The following is a 6,000-nucleotide window of genomic DNA, read 5'->3' as shown; positions in this document are numbered from 1 at the left end:
GAGCGAGGCCCCTGACGATCAATAGTTTTTAAAGGCCAAAACAGAAAAGTCAAGCCCCCCCCTGAAAACCTGATGGGCAGATTCAGAGGAGAAAATCAGATTTGCTTGAGATAAAGCTGCAGAGGCTGATGAGCACCAGTGATTCATGGGGAAAGGAACAGACAGTGCAGGATGTAGAAGGGCTGGAAGGAGTGGGACATGCCAAAGGACTTGTCCTAGCAAGGAGCTGCTCTTCATAGGCAGGGCAAGCTCGAAGCAACCCATCTTGGTGCAGAAAGGTGAGTGGTAAAATAAATCAGAGCAGTCGGAGGGAGCCAGAACAAGCAGAAATGGGGGATCTGAATGGGAATTGTCCAAAACCTGAAGCTAACAGAATTGACACTGAGCCATGTTGTGCATTACTGTAAATACAAGAGCTAGATTAGCAGCAAGAAAGATATTCCTACAAAGCAAGCATCTGAAGATCCATCCTGAATGACTGATCCCTGCTTCCCAGTTGAAGTCAGCCTGCAACAGAGGGCTGTGATCTAAGATTGGGGTTTTTTTAAAGTTTCTTTGGTCACAAGCGAAGTTTTCTTAAGTTTGTTCAGTACATGCAGAAAAAGCTCTCAACACCACAACCCTCCAGAAAAGAAAAGGCAGGTTCTGCAGGGGATTTTTCAGAATATGATACTCCCCTTCTGTGTTAGTGTTGAACTAATTCCCAGTTTGGCGCTGGGGAAATTGAGCTGCTGGAAAGACAATCTTTCATATAAGAAATACAACCAAAATCTTTACCATTTGTTATTCAGTGATTACCTAATGTTACTTAAAAAGAAAGAAAGAATTTGAATCCTAAGGTCTTGGCCAGCTTGCATTCTTCCTCACCAAAAGTTTCAACAGAAGTAATTTCTCATCGGCTGTTGGATGTCTCAGGAGGGGAGAGAAGCCAGCCCCTGGCTGGCAATGATGCTCCTCTCCCCACAGCAGACGGCAATTTGCCCCATGCTCAGCAGTTTTGTGCCTCTAAAGTGAAATGAATCAACTATAAAACTGGCTTAATGAACTGGATAAACCAGGCTTAAGGCTGCACAGACACCAGTGGCTTCAGCAGAATCACAGGATGATAATAATGCTGGTAACAGGCTAAGAACTGAAAAGGATAGAAGAAAAGGAGACGTATCTGGAAGCCAAAGAGAAACCTCTCAGTAATGTAGGTTCCTCACTGGCACCAGTTCTCCCTGGGATAAGCAATTCAGATGCAGACCGGCGTTTGGAGCCTGGGAAAAGCGGGGACACAAACATAAGCTCCCCTGAATGGCTGTGATGCTGTGAGAAGCTTAAAGGTAAGGAAAGAGACTGAGCTGCCTCAGAGGGAAAAGCCAAAGGGGTGAATCCGAAATACAAGGAAATGCAGCATCAACAGATTACTGAGTGGATGCTACCAAAAGTAGCAAATTAAACATTTTTCATTAAAACCAATAAACTGATGAACAACACCGAGGAAGCCTTACCTCCTTCTTCCCAGAGAAAACTCCACAAAACTACACACAGAACAAAACCCATGGTGATATCCAGGCTGGCAATGAGCTGCATTGGTTCTCAGCATCCTGCTCTCAGCAGATCTGGGCACTGAATGCTGCCAGAGATCCCCCTCCTGTTACTTTGGGATGGTCACATCCATTTGGGAATTTTCGCATGTCAGCATAGCCTCATTATTCCTCTGGGCACCACGCTAGGACCCGAGGCTCTTACTGACCTGTACTACCTTGTTGGTGAGGTCTGGATGGACCCCAAGCTACAGAGCACCACAACCTTCACCTGGACTTTCCCAAGTGCAGAGGATGCTCTGAGCTTTGCCTTCTCTAACAGAAATACATGCTAATGATGACACAGAAAAGACAAATCAAAAAGCTTAAGATAAAGTAGTCACCTCACTAAATGGAGTTTTTGCCCCAAGGACAGACTAGGAGAAGACACACCATGTGCCTGATGCCAGCTATACCATTTAATGCATTACAAGTAAACACTCAGATGCTGCTCTAACAAGTCTGGTGTAAACACCCACACAGAGTAAACCAGATACTCAAAAGACCAGCTAGGCTCAAAGGCAGGCCAGAGAACTTGGAAAAACTCTCGGTTTTGAAAAAAAATCCACTTCATAAATCAGGAGAGAGACCATGCTTTGTCCCTGCAAATGTTTGCAGTTGTGCTCCGAGTCCAGCCTGAGCACACTTATTTGGATATATATATATGGTATTTTGTAAAATATTTTTTGTATCTACAAGCTTTGGTTCCCATTTGTGTCTAGTTGCAGTTCCTTTCTTCAGTCCTCTGCTGGTTTTGTTCATTTTGCCTATATATTTTTCAGAGCAAAAGGATTTTTTTACAGCTGTGGTTAACTGGGTCTTGAATTTGCTCTCACTGCACACTACTGTAACACAAGTAACAATCCATGATAATGATATACAAGTGCCTTATGGATGATATGTTCCTGGCCAAAGATGAGGAGCAAACCTCCATTTTCAGGCTTCTAGATTTCTTCATAGTACTTGATAACAGTGAGTGATGCAATTGCTTTACCTTAAATATCCCAGAGGGATAATCCCTAAAACCCCCACAACTAACTCTACTTTTGAGCATCTGAAAGGGTTTTGGTTTTTTGTTTTGGTTTTTTTACCATACCTGATGGAAAACTGTGCACAGGGGCAGGATGTGCATAAGTGCTGGGCTGCAGAGTGATATAAATGATGTCAGAAACTCAGAGAAACTTCAGCAGCTTCAGTAAATTCAATATCTGAGCCTGACTTCATTCAGTGTCTGGGTACAGTTGTTACACAAGCAGATACTCAAGTGCAAACATTAAGCTGTGAAGTGCCTCACTACTTGCCAGGTCTTCCCACTATGCAAGAGTTTGCATTACAGAACATTTAATTATAGTGTTTTGACTAGAACCAGCTTTTTCCTTTCCGCCAAGCAGAAAAGTAACAGAGTAATTAAAAAAGTAATGAAAACTCAGTAAAAATTCCTTAAACCAAAGACCCACACTCAGTTGTGATTTCAAAGAACATACGTCAAGGAAGACTCCTGCTCACTGTCATTTAGCAGGTTGTTAAAAAGTTTCAAAAATGAAATAAAAGTTAATGCAAGTTAGGAGGGTTTTTTTTTCTTTTGTCTGAATTTTTAACTGTCTTTTCTACTCGGAGCAGATATGAGAGCACCAACCACAGTCAGAATCGTAACTTACAGAATTTCATCCTCTGGCTTACAAAATCATTTTACACAAAGAGACGTGTTGGCTTCAATGGAATAATTTGCACAGTGAGTAATGCATGTGGCAGAATTCAGGCCCACAGCTTTCTAATATTGATTAGACTTACAGGTAGTTGCTTTGCAGAAAAATCTTCCTAGCAAATGTGGCTACTATGCCAGACTCATTGCACTGAAAAGCAGTGAAGAAAGCTTTCTTTCATGGCATCGAAAGGTGCTGAAAAGATGATGGTAATTTAAACCATCATCACAAAATATATCCAGCATTATGCAGATAGTCATGTGAATTTACTTTTGCTGTCAAAAGCTTGTTTTTAAAATAAGCCTTGACTTAGGATAACATGTAAAATAACATTTTAGAACACTTCTCATAAAATGCACTAATCAAAGTCCTATCCCTCATTTGCAGTCAAAGTCCTAGTACTTAAAAACATTAATTTAGTCTACTGTTTCTTTCTTTTATGGGAATTTATAAAATATTATATAGGAGAAACATAGCAATCTGGCTTAGCCCAGAATATAATGGGCTTTTAGATCCTCTAATGAGTTGTGTAAGAACAGTGTACTAAGAAAAGTCATGCATGTCATACATCTCTCCCTCATTGTAAAACATTGTTCTTAGATTTTACTGCAGCCAAAACAACTTTGTCTTTTTAATTTGAAAAAAGGGTATCCAATGTCACTAAGCTTACACGGGTAGATTATGTTCCGAGTTCTTGAAATCACATTGCAACACCAGTGAATTAAAAGAGGCAGGAGTGCAGGTATACGGAAGGGACAGCCATGAGTAAAGCTGAGGCTATTCTGGTGCTGGCTGGTGCCAGCTGACGCTTTCGCATCATGCAAGGGATGCAGGGGAGCCAAAACATCAGGCAGTGGGGAAACAGCGGTGATGGCACCTAACACTGGGCAGGCCAAGATTTTAAGGGAGCTGATCAACAAAAGGGAGCACAAGGTAAAAAGCTTCACTGAGTCCAACTAAGCCACTTTGCCTCCTGCCTGGAGATGTCAGGGCTGCCATGTAATATAGGTCAGCACCAGAAGACAACCAGCTGAAGTGGCCTGGAGCTGACAGGAGAAATTCACCTGTGCAGACACCTGGGTCAAGCCCCAATCTCTGGGCACATCCATTTGTCAGCACTCCCACTAGTTCTGTTTTCCCTGAAGGCTGTAGCTTTTGTTGGATCTGGCTCTCACATCACAAAACCTCAAAATATTATGTCAAAAATATAAAATCCCACCATTCCACACACCCACTCAGTGCCTGGAGGAGCGTGCTGTATCCTCGGCATGCAGCCCCACAGCCCATGCCTGCTATCCCTTCCCAGCGCTGAGCATCACTGAAGCCACGGAGCTGACTTCAGCTTTTATGAATTATCTATAGCACAAAAAAAGGGTCCTCAGTCGCGTTACTCCCACAGAGCTGCCCTAGCTTTAGGTAAGAAAGCCACTTCAGGTGTCAAACTGCTTTGCCTTCTCACACTTCATGCTAAAATTGTCTTGAGTATTTGGGATGTGGAGCAGAGAAGTGGCATAAAATAAGTATTTAGGATGTGTTTAGGACTATAAGACTCCAATTCTAGTAGCCACCAAATAAAGAATAATTTTAGTTTATGGTTTCGGCTTGGCTCTTAGAAAATGTGAATTTCTGCCCATTTTGTTATGATCTGTTGGTGAGGGTTTTTTTTTTTTAAATTAAGTGATGAATACAGCAGGTCAGAGTCTGAAGATATCCACATACTATTCCAAGTAAATGCTATTTCAGTCAGACAGCTGCAGTGAACAGCTTTTTCTAGCAGGGCTGGCTTCAGACACTGCGTACTTGTAACAAGCTAAATCCCACCATTAAGAGGTTTAGCCTCGCTATGATTGTCAAAAGCTGTCTATCACAAGGCCTATTTCTCCCGTATTCAGAGAATTAACAATGAAAGTACTTTTTGACGTGTTAAATGAGATTTTGGGACACTTAACAAGAGTTGGCTCAAAAGTGCTACCTCAAGAAATATAAAATGCCAGCAATGTTGACACTGAATGACAAATTATATGTTCCTTAATATACTGTGTCACTCCATTCAGTTTTATAATTGGCATTGACTGTAGCTGAAATCTGATCCAAAGTATACAGAATTAACTGGCACTTGTTTTGTCCCTCCTAGCATTTTCTGGGCTACAGATCTTTGTAAATATTTACTTAACAGGGTGGCATACTAATTTTTCCCATAAAATATACATGTCCATATCTGTAATGATATAATTAATTTTTTTCTGTCAGATGACAGGCTAGCTGTGTACAGCCAGCTTAGACTGCAAGTTATGGGAAACTGCCTTTAGAGTTGAAGCAAAGAAAAGCCTATATATAAAGATTATTGTACCCTTTGACTTCTGCCAACCTCATTAAAACTATTGAAATTACAGAGAGCATTAGCCAGCCCATACTTGCTCAGCAGAAAGATTTTCAAGGAACTGTTGTTCCAGAGAGAAAAAGCGTCAGCATTAACTCTGGGGTTGCATCCATCAAACCTCCTATTCAATACCCTCTTCTGCCCTGGGTAGTGGTGTGTAATAGTCTTCGTGAGCCTCTCCCCACGATTTTTTTCAATTCCTACTGAAATAATTTAGTATTTTTGGTCTTGATAGCATTCTGCCACCTAACAGTGTGTACCTTGGGGTCTCCTTACGTTTTGCAACTGAGTTTATTTTGCATTTGCTGGCTCCCTGGTGATTAGGATTTTGTAAACCTCTGTTACGTCT

The sequence above is a fragment of the Grus americana genome, chromosome 8, assembly GCF_028858705.1.
Source record: "Grus americana isolate bGruAme1 chromosome 8, bGruAme1.mat, whole genome shotgun sequence".
NCBI lineage: Eukaryota > Metazoa > Chordata > Aves > Gruiformes > Gruidae > Grus > Grus americana.
The sequence above is the reverse complement of the archived record's forward strand: the minus strand, read 5'-3'. Positions refer to the sequence as shown.